This window comes from Sceloporus occidentalis, unplaced genomic scaffold (assembly GCF_023333645.1).
Source record: "Sceloporus occidentalis isolate IW3139 unplaced genomic scaffold, rSceOcc1.0.p SCAF_4, whole genome shotgun sequence".
In the NCBI taxonomy this organism is placed as follows: domain Eukaryota; kingdom Metazoa; phylum Chordata; class Lepidosauria; order Squamata; family Phrynosomatidae; genus Sceloporus; species Sceloporus occidentalis.
In genome coordinates, this window is record NW_028316984.1 from 161,052,305 (window position 1) to 161,075,602 (window position 23,298).

Sequence of the window (23,298 nt, forward strand, 5' to 3'; positions counted from 1 at the left end):
AGGGAAATTGGAAGTATAATCTAATGGCAATCCAAATGCAATCATGGGGTTTAACATTATTGCGTGGTAGATTACCACACGCAATTTTGGGCAATGGGAAGTCAGTCTGAATGCAATCATGGGGTTTCACAGTATTGTGTGAGAGGTGATCACATGCAATTTCGGGCAATGGCAAGCTATTTTCGGGCAGTGGGAAGTCAGTTTGAATGCAATTCGAATTCACGTAAATTTGCTGAACTGGTGAATTCATGTGAATGCGTTCTGGCCCCACTTTCTTTTCATTCGAAATTAAGAGGAAATCCTCCCGGGTGATGAACTCCTTAGTACATTCCCTGTTTTCCAGCTTCTTGCAATTATATTCCTGGTTGCTGAGATGAGATTGTGATAAAGTTGCGATGTTTCAGATTAGTGTTCTCTTTACAATAAGAAGTTCTCCCTGTTAGGGGTTTATCACACGGCGGCAAATCCCATGCAGAAACGACATTTTCAAATCTGCTGAACACCTGCAAATGCGTGTTGTTTTTCAGTCGCATTGGCAGAAAAAGAAATAACACGAAAATAACCCAAACGGAAAGCTGACAAAAAAACACTCCTTTCTACTTTCCATTCAGGTTATTTTCGCGTTCTCTTTCACACAAACGTCTGAAAAACCACCCGCATTTGTGGATTTTCCCCCTACTTTCTGTTCAGGTTAACCTCGAATGTCACGTGAAAAACAACCCGCAAAAGCAGGTTGTTTTCACTTTAAATCTAGTTTCTGCCTGGGATTCGTCCCATGTGATAAACTGAGGACTTCTGTGTCATTTACTGTGTCCTGATGAAAGGCCTCCAGAGAAAATCAGTCTGGTACAAGTATCTGGGGAAACCTCGCCAGGCCAGCCTCAGCAATACCTGCCATCTGTTGTGATGCTGAAACCAGGGGTCCATACATGTGGTCCTGAGAAAATAAAATGACCCGTGTGGTGTTGAGAATAATGATTTAGACTGAAGAGAGCTGTTTTCACATTTTTCCTCAACCTTGCAACCACGTTACATTTTAATTCATAACTGTTTAAATTTTTAAATTGTTTAATTGGTTTTTTAATTTTTTTAATACATTTTAATGTTGTTGTAATGTTTTTAAATTGTATTGTTTTGAATTTTCTGTTAGCTGCCTTGAATGAGGTCCCTCTGTTGGGAGGAAGGAGGATGATAAGAAAATAGTAATAATAATATGTCCTTCTTTTTTGCATCTCTTTTATGCAGCTCTTCTGTGTACTGCATCCATCCTTTTTTAAAAACCCCTTCTTGGTCTTGTAGTGTGTTCCTGTTCTTGTCACATAGCTCTCTTGACAGAGAAGGCTGAATGTCTCACAAAACTACAATTCCCAGAATCCCATAACATGGAGTCTCGACCCTGCCCCCTCCCTTGATTGACAGCTGTACTTCCCCTCTTCCTTCTTCCCTCTGATTGGTGCCTTGTTAAACGTTCCCATCTGTTCGACCACGCCCCCTGAGTGAGGATGAGCATAGAGATAGGAAAAACAGAATACCGAGCGCCATCAAACTTCCTGGCTTCTTTATCCCATTTTTTTTTTGAAAGAAGGCTATAAGACAAAATGGAGAAATCCAACCTTAAAAAAGCATCCTGTCTACTTAGAAATAAAAAGAAGCAGCAAAACAGACGTTTATCCTCATTTTAGCTCTGCCTTTCCATTGTGTATGGAAATGAGGTTGCAGGTCCAGTTTTCACTACGATCACTAGTTCACAAAGGCAGTAGAAACTAAGTACTATAGATGTATTTGCTATTGCCATTGGGTTGGGCTGGATGGCCCTTGTGGTCTCCTCCAACTCTATGTTTATCGCAGAGGGGACAACTGGAAGTATAAACGGTTATTAACCCATGATAATCCTGCAAATGCGCTAATGGTTTTCGGAAAATGGAGTTGTGTAATTGTGCATAACAATTTCACACAGCATCACACAAAACCCACCATTAAAGTGGTCACAAAGAAGCATTAATGAGCATCTTTTTACTTTCAGGATTTCAGCGACAATGCATTTCCGATATCACTTTTATTTGCGCAGTTGCGTGAGATGACCATTTGCACAATTACTCACCGTCCATTTCTGCTTCATTTGTGGGATGCTTTAAATGCGCTTTAATCGCTCTTTAATGCCGAAATCAGCCCCAGTGTGACAAATTCTGACGTCGCGTTCAAAGTGATATTATCCTGTGAATAACCACACAAGAAACAACAGCAAATCGTTCATGGAGTTTTCCCATGAATGGCTTTTTGCTGTTTATTGCCTGGTTATTCCTTGGTTACTCACAAGATAATGGCTCTTCTTGTGTTAATCTCGTTTTAATCATGTTTTACTGTCAGTTGCACGATATTCTTGAGATAATCACTGTTTAAAGTCTCAATCCCTCCCCCGTCTGATAAACAACCTTGATACTTTGGAAAGGCAGTATATAAATAAAAATTATTATTGTTGTTGTTGTTATTATTATTATTGTTATTATTATAAACTATTGGATTTCCTTGGCAAGTCTTCTTCAGAGGGAGGTTTGGCATTGCCTTCTTCTTCCCCTGAGGCTGAGAGAGTGTGACTTGCCCAAGGTCGCCCAGTAGGTTTCAGTGGCCAAGCGGGAGGAATGGGTCCCTGGGCTCCAGAGACTTAATCCTAAACTCAAACCATGACGCCTCAGTGATTTACAAAGGCCTGTTACAGACAGCCAAAATAAAGCTGCTTCAAGTCACAGTGGAGGTATGGTGTTTCAATGATGCATGCGTCCTAAGAGTCCAGAAGCCACACAAAAGCCATGCTCCAGTCCTTAGGGCTGGAGTGTGGCTTTGGTGCAACTTCTGGACTCTTAGGACGCATGCATCATTGAAATACCATACCTCCACTAGCAGCTTTATTTTGGCTGTCTGTAACAGGCCAAATTTCCCAGATTTCCATAGGAAGCAGCCACGACGGAACCCGGAAGTCGGCAGTTGTTTGTGACTCTAGTTCTGAGGCTAAAGATCTAGTGCAGTTTGTGAGGCGGCAGGTACGGAGGCGGAGAGCAGCCAATTCTCGCGTGGATTCCAGCCGGTAACCAACCTGAGCAGCAAGAGAAGGAGGAGGTCCTGGGCGAAGAGAACAGGTAACGCAGAGGAAGCATCCTGAGCGACACTGAGGAATACTTTCCCATAGGGAAACACTTATTTCCCTATAGGGACATATTCCCTAGTGTTTCCCTATGGGCAAGCATTCCCCAATGTCTCCCTATGGGCAAGCATTCCCCAGTGTTTCCCTATGGTCAAGCATTCCCAATGTCTCCCTATGGGCAAGCATTCCCCAGTGTTTCCCTATGGTCAAGCATTCCCAATGTCTCCCTATGGGCAAGCATTCCCCAGTGTTTCCCTATGGGCAAGCATCCCCTAATGTCTCCCTATGGGCAAGCATTCCCAATGTTTCCCTGTGGACAAGCATTCCCAGTGTTTCCCTATGGGCAACCATCCCCTAATGTCTCCCTATGGGCAAGCATTCCCAATGTTTCCCTGTGGACAAGCATTCCCAGTGTTTCCCTATGGGCAAGCATTCCCCAATGTCTCCCTATGGGCAAGCATTCCCCAGTGTTTCCCTATGGGCAAGCATTCCCCAATGTCTCCCTATGGGCAAGCATTCCCAATGTCTCCCTATGGGCAAGCATCCCCTAATGTCTCCCTATGGGCAAGCATTCCCCAGTGTTTCCCTATGGGCAAGCATCCCCTAATGTCTCCCTATGGGCAAGCATTCCCCAGTGTTTCCCTATGGTCAAGCATTCCCAATGTCTCCCTATGGGCAAGCATTCCCCAGTGATTCCCTATGGTCAAGCATTCCCAATGTCTCCCTATGGGCAAGCATTCCCAATGTCTCCCTATGGGCAAGCATTCCCCAGTGTTTCCCTATGGGCAAGCATCCCCTAATGTCTCCCTATGGTCAAGCATTCCCCAATGTCTCCCTATGGGCAAGCATTCCCCAATGTCTCCCTATGGGCAGGTATTCCCCCCTGTCTCCCTGTGGACAAGCATCCCCCAATTTCTCCCTATGGGCAAGCATTCCCCAGTGTTTCCCTATGGGCAAGCATCCCCTAATGTCTCCCTATGGGCAAGCATTCCCCAGTGTTTCCCTATGGGCAAGCATCCCCTAATGTCTCCCTATGGGCAAGCATTCCCCAGTGTTTCCCTATGGGCAAGCATCCCCTAATGTCTCCCTATGGGCAAGCATTCCCCAGTGTTTCCCTATGGGCAAGCATCCCCTAATGTCTCCCTATGGGCAAGCATTCCCCAGTGTTTCCCTATGGTCAAGCATTCCCAATGTCTCCCTATGGGCAAGCATTCCCAATGTCTCCCTGTGGGCAAGCATTCCCCAGTGTTTCCCTATGGTCAAGCATTCCCAATGTCTCCCTATGGGCAAACATTCCCCAATGTCTCCCTATGGGCAAGCATCCCCCAAAGTCTCCCTATGGGCAAGCATTCCCAATGTTTCCCTGTGGACAAGCATTCCCAGTGTTTCCCTATGGGCAAGCATTCCCCAATGTCTCCCTATGGGCAAGCATTTCCCAGTGTTTCCCTATGGGCAAGCATTCCCAGTGTTTCCCTATGGTCAAGCATTCCCCAATGTCTCCCTATGGGCAAGCATTCCCCAATGTCTCCCTATGGGCAGGTATTCCCCCATGTCTCCCTGTGGACAAGCATCCCCCAATTTCTCCCTATGGGCAAGCATTCCCCAGTGTTTCCCTATGGACAAGCATTCCCCAATGTTTCCCTATGGGCAAACATTCCCCAATGTCTCCCTATGGGCAAGCATTCCCCAATGTCTCCCTATGGGCAAGCATTCCTCAATGTCTCCCTATGGGCAAGCATTCCCCAGTGTTTCCCTATGGGCAAGTATTCCCCCATGTCTCCCTGTGGACAAGCATTCCCCAATGTCTCCCTATGGTCAAGCGTTCCCCAATGTTTCCCTATGGTCAAGCATTCCCCAATGTCTCCCTATGGGCAAGCATTCCCCAATGTCTCCCTATGGGCAAGCATTCCCCAATGTTTCCCTATGGGCAAGCATTCCCCAATGTCTCCCTATGGGCAAGCATTCCCCCATGTCTCCCTATGGGCAAGCATTCCCAATGTTTCCCTATGGGCAAGCATCCCCCAATTTCTCCCTGTGGGCAAGCATTCCTCAATGTCTCCCTATGGGCAAGCATTCCCCAATGTCTCCCTATGGGCAAGCATTCCCCAATGTTTCCCTATGGGCAAGCATTCCCCAATGTCTCCCTATGGGCAAGCATTCCCCAATGTCTCCCTATGGGCAAGCATTCCCCAATGTCTTCCTATGGGCAGGTATTCCCCCATTTCTCCCTATGGGCAAGCATTCCCCAGTGTTTCCCTATGGGCAAGCATTCCCCAATGTCTCCCTATGGGCAAGCATTCCCCAGTGTTTCCCTATGAGCAAGCATTCCCAATGTTTCCCTATGGGCAAGCATTCCCCAATGTCTCCCTATGGGCAGGTATTCCCCCACGTCTCCCTATGGGCAAGCATTCCCAATGTTTCTCTATGGGCAAGCATTCCTCAATGTCTCCCTATGGGCAAGCATTCCCCAGTGTTTCCCTATGGGCAAGCATTCCCCAATGTCTCCCTATGGGCAAGCATTCCCAATGTTTTCCTGTGGACAAGCATTCCCAGTGTTTCCCTCTGGGCAAGCATTCCTCAATGTCTCCCTATGGGCAAGCATTCCCCAGTGTTTCCCTATGGGCAAGCATTCCCCAATGTCTCCCTATGGGCAGGTATTCCCCAATGTCTCCCTATGGGCAAGCATTCCCCAATGTCTCCCTGTGGGCAAGCATTCCCCAGTGTTTCCCTATGGGCAAGCATTCCCAGTGTTTCCCTATGGTCAAGCATTCCCCAATGTCTCCCTATGGGCAAGCATTCCCCAATGTTTCCTTATGGGCAAGCATTCCCAATGTTTCCCTATAGGCAAGCATTCCCCAATGTCTCCCTATGGGCAGGTATTCCCCCATGTCTCTCTATGGGCAAGCATTCCCCAATGTCTCCCTATGGGCAAGCATTCCCCAATGTCTCCCTGTGGGCAGGTATTCCCCCATGTCTCCCTGTGGACAAGCATTCCCCAGTGTTTCCCTATGGGTAAACATTCCCCAATGTTTCCCTATGGGCAAGTATTCTACAACGTTTCCCTGTGGGCAAGTATTCCCCAATGTTTCCCTCTAGGCAAGTATTGTTTCCCTATGCACAGCCACTGTTCTTTTTATTTAATACACCCCAAAGGAGGATTCCCTTTGGAGCCATTGCTGTGGAAACTCTTGGGTCTCTGGGGCTGAGAGACTGGGCTGGATGGTCCACTGCATCTCTACTGTGGAAATGAAGCAGTTTGATACCGCTTTAACCTACAAAGTCCTGGGATTTGTGCATCTACATGCTGTGGAAATAGCTCAGTTTGACACCACTTTAACTTCCACAATGCCTACCTACAAACCCTTGGGATTTGTAGTTCATAGTGCATCTACATTGTGAAAGTGATGCCGTTTGATACCACTTTAACTTCTGTGGTTCCACCCTATAGAGCCCTGTGATTTGTAGTTCACGGTGAATCACGTTGTAGAAATGATGCAGTTTGACAACATTTTAACTTCCAGAGTCCCATTCTCCAGACTCCTGGGATTGTAGTTCACAGTGCATCTACACTGTAGAAATGATGCCATTTGACACTGCTTTAACCTCTATCGTCCCTCCTGCAAAGTCCTGGGATTTGTAGTTCACAGTGCATCTACACTGTAGAAATGATATAGTGTGACACCCCACCATATCCCTATCCTTAAGAGACCTGGAATTTGTAGTTTACAGTGTATGTGCACTGTACAAGTTATGCAGTTTGACACTAGTTTAACCACTGTGGCCCCATCCTACAGAGTCCTGGGATTTGAAGTCTACAGTGCATCTACACTGTGCAAATGATGCAGTTTGAATCCAGTTTAACTTCCATGGATCTACCCTACTGAGCCCTGGGATTTTTAGTTTTGTGAGGCACCAGCACTCTTTAGCAGAGAAGGCAAAAGACTGAATAGAACTGCAAATCCCAGGAGACCATATGATAGAGCTACTACGGTGGTTCTGTATAGCAGTACAGAAATTTTTGTCAAAAATTGACCCCAAAAACCTGAGTCGACTTATCCACTCTTATTTTAAAAAAAGGAACCATCCCCGTATTTTCCCTCCAGTTGCTGGGGGTATTACAGCTACAAGAAGAGTGAATGGAGGGGACAAGGGATGACAGCAGATGATATTGTCTCGGCTAATAAAAAACAATCTCATGGCTCCTACCCTGAGTGCTGACTCCACTACATTACTATGAAGAACACTGCACTTGAACATTTTGTTGCAGGATCCACTTGTTCTACAGCTTATGTACAGTCGGCCCTTCACATTTGCAGCTTTGATTTTGTGTATTTGAATATTTCAAAGAATCCTAGAGTTGGAAGAGACCTCAAGGGCCATCCAGTCAACCCCATTCTGCCATGCAGGAACTCACAATCAAAGCACCCCAACAAATGGCCACCCAGCCTCTGTTTAAAGACCTCTAAGGAAGGAGACTCCACTACACTCCAAGGGAGTGTGGTCCACAGTCATACAACTCTTACTGTCAGGAAGTTCTTCCTAATGTTTAGGTGGTATCTCTTTTCCTGTATTTGAATCTATTGCTCTGGGTCCTAGTCTCTGGAGCAGCAGAAAACAAGCTTGTTCCATTCTCAATATGACATCCCTTCAAATATTTAAACAGGTCAATCATATCACCATTCAACCTTTTCTTCACTCCTCATAAGGCATGGTTTCCAGAGCCTTCACTGTTTTGGTCGCCTTCCTCTGAGGTTTTGATTAATACATTCTCTCTAGGAATCTCTAGGTCCTCCAGTGCAACAACACACTACTGAAATAATCCAGTTTCAGACCACCCTGGCTCAGTTCTAGGGAGTGCTAGGAATTCTTGTTTATTGTGGCACTAGAGCTCTCTGACAGAGAAGGCTAAATGTCTCACAAAACTACAATTCCCAGAATTCCCTAGCATTGAGCCAGGGCAGAAACTGGATTATTTCTGCAGTGTGTTTTGGAATTCTGCTGGAAATCGTCCATAGAAATTGACCTAGAGATTACTAGAGAAAGCACTTTTCTAGCCATTTGTAGGTTCCCCAATGTGATTATATGGTAAACCTCTGGCAGATGTTGACCATAAAGTTGTGCTGTAGGATATAGAGATTCCTAGGAGTTTATCACACTGGGGCATTAAATAGATATTAAAGGACATTTAAAGCATCCTGCAAATAAAGCAGAAATGGCAAGTAATTGTGTGGATGATTATCACACACAATTGCGCAAATAAAGTGATATCGGAAATGCATTGTCTCTAAAGTCCCGAAAATAAGAAACTGCACATTAATGCTTCTTTGTGACCACTTTAATGGCAGGTTCTGTGCAACACTGTGTGAAATCATTTCGCGTAATTACGCAATTTTCCTGGCATATACATGAGATAAACTCCTGATCTCCTTCGTGTGATAAACTCCCTAGAGAAGTATTTTCTCAGGTTAAAAAAATAGTTTTTTTTTAATTGACTTTTTTCACATTCACAAGGGTCTGGTGCCCTAACACCAGCAAATGTGGAGGGCCCACTGTACTATCTTTCTGTGCTTCACTTATTATGCCAGTATATATACTGTGGAGCTATCTGATGGCTGCATCCTTGTTGACATTATACAGTTGTACGTCTTACTGGTACCTGGATTGAAATCACCTTGGATATGAATAGGACCAGTCTTAAATGCTTTGTAGTAATGCAGTATAAAGGTAATCCATAGCATTATGAATACGTTTATTTCACTCGCTGAATGCTGAAATCTTGTTTCAGTCTAAAGCACTGAGGTGTCTTTCAAACTGAGCAATCACTTTTGGGTTGTTCTTCAGTTTACAGTTCAATTAAGCCATTTTCATTATTCATTTTATTTTATTTTTGGATTTAAAATATGAGCATCTGGTTGCCATCACTATTTTGGTATATCGACAGTAAAGAAAAAAATGCACAGAAAGTATTGTGGTGCCAAAGCTTTCTATGTAAAAAAGAAAAAAAACACCATAAAGATATTCATATTCAGTGATTGTATCTAACTACATATTACAAAAAAGAATATAGCTCCACACCTTTATCCTTGTGAAATATAATCCCTTCCTTATTTCATTGTGCTGTTTGAAGGAACATTGTGTGAAACCAACTAAAGTGCACATATGGTTAGCAAAGTTAACTGCTGTTACATTTACAACGGCAAGAGAAATATTCAGGTACATTGTAGCATGGACTTCTACTATCTTTACTGTAAGAGTCTACCTATTATGCTTTTCTGCCTCATGCTTGGTATCCACATTAACTTTGTTCAGATGGTGATCAGAAATTAGCATTTATTGGAATGAAGAGAAGGCAAAGAGCACAAATTAGACTAGACCACTGGGAATATTTTACTCTGTGAATCTATAAAAACAGTGAGGACAAACTAACTGTGCTGGCTATTGCAACACTTCACTAATAATCAGTATTTTTATCTTTTTAATGGAGGAGTAAAATAAAAACATAAATTCGTCCATGATCAGTAATATGTTCCAACATACATACTAACCTGAATAATATGCAAGTCCATCATAAGGAGAATAAAATTATCTCCTGTTCAGGTAATATTAAAGGCACAAGCCACAAACAAAACATTTGCCTGTTAATAACACTGTCCATCATTTTTTTGTTAAAAGTAACACCTGGGAAATATTCCTCCATAGAAATCATGGGAAAAAAATGAAAATGGGGCTGTGCATTCGGTGTAACCACTAGATGGGGCTATGCACCAGCAGTTTGTATCTAGTGGCCTTGCCCTAGGAATTAGTTATTTTGTAAGAAATATTTTCAAAAGTTTTCTCCATACTGGGAGAAATAAGGAAAGTTTTTGTGCAGTTTGCTGTGCTTGGAGACTTTATCTGAAAGAAATCATTTAGGTGGAAACCTTGGGTATGTTTTCTTTCCTCTTTTTTTGTTGGCAGAAAAACTGTGAAATTGTTTAAAAAGTCCCAGTTTACCACAAATATCGCTTCTCAGTTGGCCATTTCTCACCAGGATGTCTCAGTGTGTCGAGGCATTGTTTCTGGCCAATGCTGAAAAAAATGGCAAATGTTATTTATATCTCTAGCCTTTTTACTTGTCAGTGAATCAAGGAGGCTGATTTTCAGAAAACACGTTAAGCATCATGGTTTTAAAATCTTGCCAAAACAAATGAGTCTCAGGGCCGACTTATCCATTAGTACTTTAAGCACAGTGCGTAGGACCTATGAACATTTTGGGGCCTACGAAAACAGGATTAACAAACACTTTTACAGCAACTGGAACGTAAACACAATCTCTAAATAGATATTTTACATTTTCAACTACAAAAATTAGAAATAGAAAATTTTTAAAAGAGCAAACATTTAAAAGACTTGCTTCAAGGAGTTTATGGGGCAAGAATTGTTCAGAGGAGGTTTGCCATTGCTGTCCACTGAAGCTGAGAGCATGTGACTTGCCTAAGGTTTGTGAAAACCTTAATGCAACTCTGGTTAGACTAACTGTGCCAGATATTTCAGAATTGTATTTTTATGTGTATTTTGAACTGAATAGTGAATGAACAGGTAGTTATGGGTCTCTGCAGAAATGGCTTGGAAAATGAATACATCTGGTCAGCATAAATGGGGATGGGGGCTGTGCATTGTCAGGCAGTGTGCACAGTCTGCAGGCACTGTTGAGGTTTGTTGGAGGTTTTGATAATGGAAAACTCATGGGAAATATTTTATAAATTCCCTGCTTAACATGAAGAATGCAGAATGATGAATGTGGTCAATTTCTGTATGAGTTTGTATGGTCTGAGCAGGGCTGTTTATGACCCGGGCTCTTGGAGCTCTCCCGTTCATAGGGTTGCCATAAGCTGAAGCCGACTTTACAGGAAACAAGTTTGCATTCTCCATGTCCCTTCCATCATGTGTATGCCTCCATAAAAACCACACATATTATCAATTTGTCCATACTCCATTACATCACTTGTTATTGTGCATATAGACTGAGCAATGTATAACAACCCCTTCATGGAAAATTGAGCAATTAGCCATCTTAACATTATTTTTAAATAGTTTTACTCATGTAAATTAAGGTATCAACTGTTTTCTTAAAATAACTGATTTACACATGGCACATCTGTTACATAGTAGCATAGAAAGCAGCCACAAAACAATGCAGCAATTAGTTCTGCTTACATTTGGGAGGCATGGCTTATTAGCAGCCAAAGGCTAAAAGCCTTCAGAAGTATATCAGAAAAGAAAATAGTTTTGGGAGTTTTATCATTCATGTCTGTTGCACAAAATCTAGGTGACCCAGATTTGACTAGCCCCATTGTAGTATAATTATGCTTCTGAGTTATATCTGATATCCCAGAAGAAAGGTGTAAAGTTTATTTTCTAAGGTTATGGATTTGGTTGAGTCATGGCATTGTGCCGCACACAGAACAGGAATCTGCAGAAGTCTGCTGATATTTATGCAAGTATAAACTAACACATTTTGGCTTCAAGGAACAGTGTTAAATGCAAGGCAGAGAAAGGTAATGTTTTGACATTTGTCAAAGTGATTGAACAAAACAACTTAGAATTCTGTTGAAATAGTACCTTTTTCCTTGTTCAGGTTGCTTTTGATGGATGGAATAAATTTGAGCTTCTTACCTGGATATTATTGGCTTGCAGAGATTAGGCATATGGATTTTCTTTAGGATTTTAACTCTTGTGGTATTGCACAACACTTTGAATAAGCAAGTTTTAAGAATGGGGAGGGGAGTTGGGAGAAGGGCTTGAACTGTGGCTTAAAAGTGAAAAGAATACAGCAACAGAGAAAGAAAGACAGGGATTATGTTAGGGGATTGTGAGAGGTTCCAAAAACACTCCCACTGCTCCTATTTCTACCCCACCCATTTGACCAGAAAAATATGTTAACTTCATGACTCAGAGCAAATTATTTATCAAATGCTTCTAGTAGATTAGTCCCTTTATTTTGGTTTTTGAAAGTCTTTCAGTGCCTCTTGTTGTTGTTGTAACCCTTCAAGTTGTTTCCAATTTATGGCAACCGTAAGGCTATGGGTTTTTCTTGGGCTGAGAATGTGTGACGTGCCCAAGGTCACCCAATGGCTTTCCATGACTGAACAAGGATTCAAACCATGGTCTCCAGAGCCCTAGTCCAACATTCAAACCACAACACCATGCTGGCTCTCTTGTCATCTCTCCCACATCTGAGATTACACTTCAGCAGCGATTGTCCATGAATGGAGGAAGGGATGGAGTTTACATCTAAAGCAGGACTCTTTTTTCACTCACAGCGCAGCTCATTCTGCCATCTTGTTCTGTTTCATGCATAGCCCAAGACTAATTCATGAGTTAGAGGAGGGGAACCTCTGCCCTACAAATGCTCCCCCTTAAAAATTGCCCTCAGGTGTATTTCTAGTTCAAAAGTGTAGCATGAATCCATGTCTGACTTCAAGGCAATTTCATACTGGAAACAGCAAATCAGCAGTATTCTGTCTATTTCAGGCATACACAATCTTATTTGTACTGAACAAACTCAGGAGCCAGTATGCCATAATGGTTTGAGTCTTGAACTAGGGCTCTGGGAAAACAGAGTCCAAATCTCTGGTCAGCCATGGAAATCCACTGTGTGATATCTGGGCTAGCTGCACTCTCTAATTTTTAGAGGACAGCAATGAGATATGTCCTCTGACGAAACCAGGAAGACCACATGATTTGCATAAACTGGAGTCACTGTGAAGGCACTGGATCCCTCAAATCACACATGGAGATGCACCCAAAAAACATGGTATTCCTGTATCTCCTCAAAATCCACTCTTGAGGGGCAGGGAGATCTCCTGAACCATCAAGAGATTTTATATGGAACATCTGTCAAAAAGAAGAAGTTAGCATAAATTGTGGAGAACCCACACAGGAATGAAAGCACTTTTTGGTCACACTGTTGCTCATAGGATCCCAAACTATATCCTCTAGGGAGCCAGGGTTCAAATCCCCACTCAACCATGGAAATCCACTGGGTCACCTTGGCCAAATCACACACACTCAGCCTCAGAGGGAAGCAAAGATAACCCCTCTCTGAATAAATCTTGCCAAGAAAAACCCATATTAGTTTCGCCTTCAGGAAACTATCAAATCAGAAACAACTTGAAAGCACACCACCACCACAATAATAACATTGTTTCTCTGTTTCATGCCAGGCAGGAGGTAATCAATGTGATGTTACAACTGGGTTGGGAAGTCTTGATTCCTGTGAACACAAGCAGTTCCATGTTTTGGTTTCTCCTACATACCTTCAGTGTTGTTGTTTTTATACTTCACTAGGAATTTGATTCTGAATTCTTGTTCTTGATACTGGTGTGCTGCCAGGCAAATTCGTGTAGTGAGTGGCAGTGGCATCACTAGATTTGGTGTCACCTCTAACTAATTAGACAAGTATAGGAATTGTTAGTAACAAGAGTTTAGGGCTTTTTTTAAACACACAGTTTATATTCCATCCACCCCAGTACTGTAATTATTTGCACTAAAAAGCAATTTTAATGCCTGTTTTTATTATATTAAAATGGCAACAGTTGGAGCAAACCTATTGTCTGAATAAACTCTACTAAAAATTGACTGGCAAAAGCTTTCATGGGTTCGAACCAGTGGAAAAATTGCTTTCAGTACATCCTTGTAAAGATCCTGTTTAAAACAGATGACACCCCGTCATGTTCAGTAACATATCTGTCATCAACTTCATTCTGGCTTCTTAAGCCGAACAGTTTCATTCGAGCTTGTAGCTTGTCTTGTCAAGTTACCAAGAGCTTCATAACTTTGCCATGAAGCATAGAATTACTCCAGCTGTCCATAAACTGTTTGGCTGCATTTTAATTTTAACCATTTCTTCAATTGTCTACTGTGTGTGTGTATATACAGACCTCAATTTTTGGTTAGAATGGGTTGATGATTTTGAAGGTCAGGGAATATTGCCCTATGTATAAAACTTAACCTGACTCAAATTCAAAAGTCAGTGTGATGTAGTAGTTACAGTGCTGAACTAGAGAAATCCAGTTTGTACTCTCTCAGTCATGAAATTCACTGGGTAACTTCACTTGAACAGTTGTACTCTCTCACCCTGACCTGTCTCACAAAGTGGTGGCGAGAATGAAATAGAAACCTAGAACGCCATGTGTGCTGTTTTATGTTCACTGCAAGCATTTATTTATTTATTTATTTAATAGTTATGTTTAATAAACATTTTTAACAATGCATTAATCCGGTAACAGTCTACAGAAAACACCCTGATTTTTATAGTTTGGCAATGATAGCGGGAAGCATGCTTGGCACTGATTTGCTGGAGTTGGGCAACTGTGCTCTATTAATCACTGGCGGGATACAAACCGCCATATAGTACGTTTTGTATACGTACTAGGGTTAGGAAGGGGCGGTGCTTCCGCACCCCCCTAACCCTAGTACATATACAATACGTACAAGATGGCGGCGCCCCTTCCACATGGGCGCCGCCATCTTTACGTACTGGACGCATAGCGTCCAGACGTGTCGCGGCGCCTATGACGTCACGAATGCGCCAGTGGTGCCTCGCGACGTCATAGAGGCACCGCAAAAAGAAGCTCCGAAATGGAGCTTCTTTTTTGCTCCGCGCAGGAGCCGCGCGGTTTGGCTGCTACGGCTCCCTCGCGGAGCAAATGGCGCCGGCGGGGAACGCCGCAAAGCGGCGGTTTGTATCCCGCCACTATCCCATGACAAAGTGTAAAGTGCTGTAGAATATTAGCACAAGGCGCAGAGCAAATGTGTTGGTGTACTTTTGACTCTGTGATAGGTTAAAATGTCTTTAGAGCAGAGCTGATTTTCAAAAATCAATGATTTTCAAAAAATTAAAAATCTGATTTAAAAAATTAAATTAGTTTTTTTAAAAAAATAAACCAAATTTCAAAGTTTTCGTAAAGCAATTATTTTTTAAAAGCTTAGTTCAAAGACACCATGGTGAACACTAACTATAACCTACTAACTATATTCAATAAATACATTAAGAGGTGTTTATGAGGGTGACAGATAAGTGATCAGTCCCATTCTGCAGGTGGTCTACATGAAGTGCAGACAAACTCTCTGGAGCTGTATCCGCACTGCAGAAATAATCCAGATTGACACACTTTAACTGCCAGATTCCAGTGCTGTAGAATTCTGGGAATTGTTTTTTGTGAGACATTTATCCCTCTCTGTCAGAGAGCTCTGGTGGCACAACAAACTACAATTCCCAGAATTCCATAGCATTGAGCCATGGCAGTTAAAGTAGTGTCAAAAATTATTATTATTGCAGTGCAGATGCAGCCTTGCTCTCTCTTAGCTTTACCTCTCTTTAAGGACTTTATCACATGAGCCTTGTTCTCACCACAATCGTGTTAGTGAATGAAAATGCAAAATAATGGTTTAGGAGCATTTATTACTGTGCATTACCACAAAAGCACAACTGGTGCTGTTTCTGCCATCAACGGTCCCCCACATTCTTCTATACTTTCCCTGAACCCCGCTTCCCTGTCCTATGCCCTTCCCAGCATGCCCTCCATTGTTGTTTTTTAAATATATATTTGTAATGCCTCTTTTCACTCGCTGCTCCCTACTCATGGAACCTCCTTCCCGCACAAGCACACTCCATCACTTCTTTAACCAGCATCAAAGGTGAGTGGAACTTGTGTTATAACTTATTGTTTTAATTTACCATATGTGTTGATTTTAATTGTTTTTTGTAGAAAGTATGCCTATGGCAGGTTTCTATTTCTATTTTTGTTATTTTAACTTTATTGTGTGTACAGTTGTATGTACAGCACTGTGTAAACCTATAGCGTTTTATAAATAAAGCTTAACAACGGCAACAACAATAATTCCAGAGTTAGGGCAATGTGATTTCATGAAACAAAGAGAAAAGAGAAGAGTGTGTGTGTGTGTGGGGGGGGGGGGGGGAACCTTCCTGTTCAGAAATAGCAAGGGGAGTTACAAGTTGAGCAGAGGAGGAGACTAAGACCATATAACTGCCCAAGCTTGGAATTACTGTGGGAGGAACATGTTGCACCTGATGACTAATGGCACAACAGCATGATTGGGAGCTAATTGATGGGCTTCCCCATCAATGAACAGGTGCACTCTAGTGGTGCAGTGGTTAAATGCCTGTACCTCAGCCACTCACTCACAAACCACAAAGTTGCGAGTTCAATACCAGCCAGGGTTCAGGCTCAACTCAGGCTTGCATCCTTCCGAAGTCACTAAAATGAGTACCCAGCTTGATGGGTGCAATTAGCTTACAGTTGTAAACCTCTTAGAGTGGGATCAAGCAGTATATAAATGAAGCTGCTATTGCTATCTAATCGCATTTTGGAGGCACAGCCTCAATAGGTCAGAGCTGACATCATGTGATAAGCATTGCCAAAGGTGCTATTTTCCAACTTTAATTAAGTTTTAAAAGCCACATGTTATTAAGTCCCAAATGTGATCATAGAAAACTGAAGGTTATCAGAAATGGCATCCTGTTAAGTGACTTAGGCCTGTGTAAGTTAGACTTACTCTGCTTTCTAACTGCTGTAGTTCCTACCCCAGCACTGTCTGGTGGGGAATGGGTGGGCAGGACAGAAGCATCCGGCTATGTTTTTAAAATTCAGGGATGGCCATCTTTGTGGGGGCCAAGGGCCAATACTCCCACTGCACCTCATAACAAATCCAAATACTTTAATTTTCTCTATATTCTTCTCAAACTTTTGTTGCCAGAAAGTAGCATTGTATCGTTTCCTGTCACCATTTTGGGGAGCTGCAGAGGAAAATGGAGGATTTGGGGACAGAACAGAGTTCTGGAATGGTTGTGAGATGGGTCAATTTTTGTCTGTTTTCATGTGTTTGAGTGGTTTTCTGTGTGGATTTGGGGCAAAAATTGCCCATTTAAATCATGTCCATGTTTTAAAAAATGGAGTGGGACTTTGCAAGACTGTACTTTGCCCACCCATGCTATAGCTGAAGACAGCAGTTATGTCATCTTCCATCCAGCAACAGATAAAAAGTGTTTTTGTTTTGTTTTGTTTTGGGGGAGGAGGAAGAAGAGATGTGGCATAGTGCCACTTGGCTGGACGTTCCATGAGAGTTATGATGAAAGGACAGAAGGGAAGAAGACATGGGAAAGGGAGATCTTGTAGCACCTTTGAGACTAACTGAAAGAAAGAAGTTGGCAGCATGACCTTTCGTAGACTTTAATCTACTTCCTCAGCTGCATTTAGTGGAGTGGAAACCAGGGACAGACATATACAGCCATCCCTTGGAACTCGTGGGGGATATGTTCTGGCCCCCCTCGCAAGTTCCAAATCTCGCACATATTGAAGTCCCATAGGCCATTATACTTGTTCAATCCATTGCTTAGGGCTGTAGTTTATGGATAAACTCTAATTCTGCTGTTTCTCTTTCCAATCTATCTTTCAAAGTGCAGTGGCATAGTGATTAAGACGCCAGTTCTGATGATCGAAAGATCAGAAGGTTGGCAGTTTGAGGCCTGAGTGCTGCATGATGGGGTAAGCTCCCGTCACTAGTCCAAGCTTCTACCAATCTAGCAGTTCAAAAGCATACAAATGCAAGTAGATAAATAGGTACCACTTCTCAGTGAGAAGGTAACAGCGTTAGGTGCAATCTTGCTGGCCATATGACCACCAGAGCAGTCCTCGGAAAACGCTGGCTCTTCAGCTTGGAAATGGAGATGAGCGCTGCCCCCTACCTTTACCTTTTATCTCCTGCCACACAAAGATTTCTGCTTATTCTCAGAACAGTAGAAAAGATAGTGTTCACATCTGGCAAGAAAGTTTAATTATGAAACAAGGAAGCTTAGATTGGATGGACTCAGACAGTCTGCTATATCGAACATAACTGGCTCCTCAAGTACTTTAGAAAAATGAGGCCATGCAGCCAAAATAACAGTAATGAGTACCATATACTATATACTCTACTATAAGTTGACCTCATGCATAAGTCAAGGAGAGTTTGGGGCCAAAATTATGGATTTTGATATGGCCTGTGGGTAAGTCAAGGGCAAAACTAGGGGCATGTAACAAAGGATGTAAAGAAGAAAGCAAAGGAAAACAATGCCAAGGAATGTACAAAATTTGAGCAGGCATAACTGTGCTCACCCTAAGTAGAGGGGTGTCTGTGCTTCTAGGACAGATTACACACTTGCCTTTCACCAGGGGATTGTTGCTTCTTTTTTTTTAGTAAGAGTTAAAGTACAGTACTTACTTTGACCCGTGAATAAGTCGACTCACGTATTTTCGGTCAATTTTTTGACCTAAATTTCTAGACTTATACATGAGTATATACTGCAATTATAATGATGAACATTAATAATAAGTGCCTATAACAGTAATAATAATACTTGTTTATTTAGTATATATCTTGCCTTTCTCCTGACACATGATCCAAATTGTCTTACAACAAAACAAATTTCAGTACTGTTCAATTTAGCTTCCTGGTAACATATAGTAAGAATGATAAAACATACATTTAAAATATATAGTGACCTAAAACAGAATGGGGCAACAACACTAAAAATCCAGAACAAAGCTACAGCAGGATGCCTATATTATAGCTTCAGCATGATGTCTATATTGTAGCTCACTAAACCTGATTTGATGTAGCCAAATATCAGAAGAGTACATAGCCCTTGCATCTTTGATATGCAACACAATAAATCTTTCCTTAATCTTTCTTTACATTGTAGAAAAACCTCCCCCATTCCATTATTCTGTATATTTTGGGTTGCAAATGGGAAATGTGTTTTTTTAACAAGTATATTCCATAAATAGAAATTCTGGGAGAGTAACTGTGCATGGCTAAAAATCAACTGTATGAGGTTGGAGCCTTAGATAGAGTTAAAGCCTGAGTATATAAAAATGATTGTTAAAATGTCAAGGTAATGAAAAGTCAGAAAATAAATTATAGCTATTATTAATTTTGAATTGTATTCAAACACAGAAATTTGTAGCATAGACAGAAGTTGATTACAGAGAGATAAAATTCAATTTTATTCTGGGGTAATTGTTTTATGTATTTTACATTTATTTATAAGATTAAGTAAAGGCTTGGAATTCTCAATATAAATCACAGTATGGCCCCAATGGATGCCAAGGTCAGAGCAGGAAAAGCCCTTCACTTAGAAAGCATATTGCTTTTGAGGGAAATATAAAGGGAATAAAATGAGATTGGAAATCTGTTGTCGTCCTCATGGAGCACACTTAGGTTTTATCACAGTTTGTAGAATGAGGCAGTTTGAATCTTGTTAGAGCAGTAAATTGTATGTATGCTATACAGATGAATAATTTTTGTACATCTCTGGCTTCATCCACACTACAGAAATAATCCAGTTTGACACCACTTCAGCTGCCATGGCTCAATGCTATGGAATCCTAGGATGTGTAGTTTGTTGTGGCACCATTGCTCTCTGATACAGAAAGCTAAACATATCACAAAACTGCAATTCCCAGAATTCCATAGCATTGAGCCATGGCAGTTAAAATGGTGTCAAACTGCATTATTTCTGCAGTGCAGTTGCAAGCCTCTTTGTAACTATTTCTGAGGTGGGTAGAAGTACAGACAGAACTATAGAACTACATCTTGTACTGGAGGAGAAGTTCCAGTTAAATCTGTTCTAGAATAACATCATTTAAAGGGGTTGTTGTGATAGACCTACCTGTTGACTGTCTTCATATATATGAAGTCTGAATAGTTTTGGTCTAGTATTATTAGGATGACATGTAAGTTAAGACACGATCTTTGTGGCCTTCTCAGTATCAAGTGAAACCTTTTGGCATAGGATCCCTGAACTGGGGCACTAGAGAAATGGTGATGGTTTCTCTATGGTTTTGAATCCACTAGATCAAAGCTGCCCTATTGCTTAATTTAGGTCCTTTCATTATACTCCATTCTTCTGCTGCAACATTATTCTTTAAAGGTCAGTGTTCTGAGATGTATGTCAAGGCCAGGGGAAGACAATACCCCTGTGGTCATAGTAACAGTCTGTCCTGTTGGGAGTTGTTTTCTCTTTCCATGAGATATGGTAAAAATTAGAAATAATTGTGGGGTGTAATTGTTACTCCATGCTGCACTGAAGGTGACTGCTGTGTAAAAGCACTAGGCAGCACTAATTAAAATACAGATTTCCCCTTGAAATGTAATTTGATCCATTCCTTTGCCATCCTGGTAAGGCTAATATTTGTCTCTAGCCTGTTTTTTAGGGATTTGAAGTGATATTATAGCCTCTGAAGGTTACAAAATAATGGAAGAATTATGATTCTGTTCTCCCCACACCCACCCCACACCCCATTTATCTCTTTCACATTCCAAAAAAGCTTTTGCATGCAATGGCAAATACTCTTCTTTCTCTTGTGTAACCTTATACAGAGTTGCCGAAAAAGCTAGGCTGCTGCTATAGTCATGTTACAGAACCATCTCTGAAAAGTCATTGCAATTAATACTTCTGCACTAAGAAAGCCATCAAAATTCTGTCTGCTCTCTGACCTTTACTTGCCATGTCATTCTTGGAAATTGTATACCTTAGTTGTTCAAGGGTTTGTCTGCATGCTTTTAAAAACTTATTTATACACATTTTAAAATGACATTTGTTCTGCTGCCTTCTCATACAAAAGGAAGGTTTCCTTCTTAGGTTAATAGTGACAAAACAACATGGGTTTTTTTAACGTTTAAAATTTCACTTGTCCTAGAGCCAGGTAGATGGGTGGTTGTGTGGGTGGATTTAAATCTTTTATCCCAGATGGCCTTTTTGAATGTCTAATGACAACTAAGGCCTGATACAGACAGGCCAAAATAAAGCTGCTTCAAGTCACTTTGGAGGTATGATGTTTAAATGATACACGCATCCTAAGAGTCTGGAAGCCGCACCAAAGCCACGCTCCAGTCCTAAGGACTGGATTGCAGCTTTGGTGCAATGTCCAGACTCTTAGGACGCATGCATAATTGAAACACCATACCTCCAAAGTGACCTGAAGCAGCTTTATTTTGGCCTGTCTGTATAGGGCCTAAGATACAGAGCTTGGACAACCTAGTTTTTTTTTTTTAAAATACAATTCCCAAAATTCTTACTGTAGGGCAGCAGCTCTACTGGTTTGGGGATTATGGAGTTTCTAGTGCAACAAGTAATTTTAAACACCGAGCCCTTGGTATCCGCTGTGGTTTGGTATTGGGACCCCCGTGGATACCAAAATCTGTAGTTGTTCAAGTCCCATTAAATACAGTTGCATAGTAAATTGGTGCCCATTATATAAAATGGCAAAATCAAGGTTTGTTTTTTGGAATATACTGTATTTTCTGGCATATAAGACTACTTTTTAACCCAGGAAAATCTTCTCAAAATTTGGGGGTTGTCTTATACGCCGGGTGTTGTCTTATAGGGCAGGTGCTGAAACTTCTGAGCCAGAATGGAGAATCTGCGGTCACCACATATGGTGGGGGGAGCTCAAAAACAGGCGCGGCCGCATCCCCACCGTATGCAACAATTGTATGAAAGCAGCTACCGCTTTGATAGTCTTGGAGACAGGGAGGGCTGGGCAGGCAGGGAGAGCTGACCAATCCAAGCAGGCTTTGTATACAACAAGTTTTTCTGCTAAGTACCTGCTTGTCATAAACATTTGAATTAAAATTACCATATTGAAATCAAATCTGATGTTTTTTTAATTTTTATTTGGTGTATGTTGGAAGAGGGGTAGTCTTATACGGTGAGTATATCCCAAACTCTATATTTTAACTGGAAAGGTTGGGGGTCATCTTATACGCCCAGTTGTCTTATACGCCGTAAAATGTGTGTGTGTGCGTGTGTGTGTATATATATACACACACACACACACATACATACAGTCCGTCCTCGCCTTACGTGGGGGATCCGTTCCGGATCCCTCCGCATAAGGCGAATTCCGCCTATGCTCGAGCCCCATTGGAAACAATGGGGCTTGGGTGCGGTGGCGTGGCGGCGCGGGGCGCAATGGGCGCGCACACCCATTCAATTGAATGGGACGCGCCACCCCTTCCGCCCCGCGCGCGCGCCTCGGCTTGATCGCATATGCTCAAGGCCGCGTATGGCGCGCCCGCGTATGGCGCAGGCGCACTGTACATATATTTGTACACTTTCAAGTCGTAGATAAAGAATCCGTGGATATGGCGGGCTGACTGTAGTACCAAGTCTGTGGGACATTTTAGTATCATCTACACCAGCCTTTCCCATCCTGGTAGCGCTCAACTGTGTTACATTATATTCCCAAACAACATTGTCTATGTCATGCCTCCAGAGCATCTTTGATGCTCTTGAGACATATATTTAGTTGAGATTATATTAGACTTTCTATGTATCAGTTTAGGAGGGGAAATAGAGATCTACAGCTTTAAGAAAGACAAGGATTGTGGGAAATCCCAGGGTCTTATTCTGTCTCCCTCTAGTTAGTTTCATCAGTTTTGTGTTTTTTGTGTTATAACCAGTAAAGCTTTTGGAAACTTAAGAAATTTCTGGATAAGTCTTTTGTTCTGGCTGTGATCCCGAGAGCCAGAGGCCTTACTACACCATAGCATCGCTCTTGGGACAAAACAGTCTGTCCTAGCTGGGGATCGTGGGAATTACACTCCTAAAACATTGGCAGTCTGATGTGGTCTACAGTGACTGTTTTGAAATATTCTAGAGAATCAGAGAAAGACCCTTTCCTGTCCTATTAAGATCTTTTTCTACAAACACGCAGCACAAGCACAAGGAGGAAAAAAATGATAGAGACCATGCTTCTTGGTTAAGAAAATGGAGGCAGAGGATGTTTCAGAAAATGTTCTCTATATGCTCAGAGGCACTCCAAATATTTATTATTAAGTATTCTGGATTCTGGATTTGCTGACAGTTCATTGTAGCCAGCCACCCATTAGTGTACTTGCAGTAAATCAGGTTTTATAGTTAGAATAAACATACCATTCCTTACTAACCTTTAGCACAACTCCTTATTAGCCTTTCTTAAACAAAATGCTTGAAGGGTGTATTGAGAATCTACATGTTGGTGGTGTGTAAAGAAGAAAAACAAAAATTAATAGAACAAAGCTTAAGATAAGATCTCATGCTTTAGAGCAGCCTTTCCCAATCTGACAGCTTC

At 41.8% G+C, this 23,298-nt stretch overlaps 1 protein-coding gene across 1 annotated transcript in view; it reads left to right on the plus strand.

The window, feature by feature from the left end:
• Window positions 1-3,014: 3,014 nt before the first annotated feature.
• Window positions 3,015-23,298, plus strand: part of MIPOL1 (mirror-image polydactyly 1) — a 251,755-nt gene continuing 231,471 nt past the window's right edge. The window contains exon 1 of the mRNA XM_089523560.1: window positions 3,015-3,134. The gene's annotated coding sequence lies outside the window, so the exon portion shown is untranslated. The remainder of the gene's footprint in view (window positions 3,135-23,298) is intronic.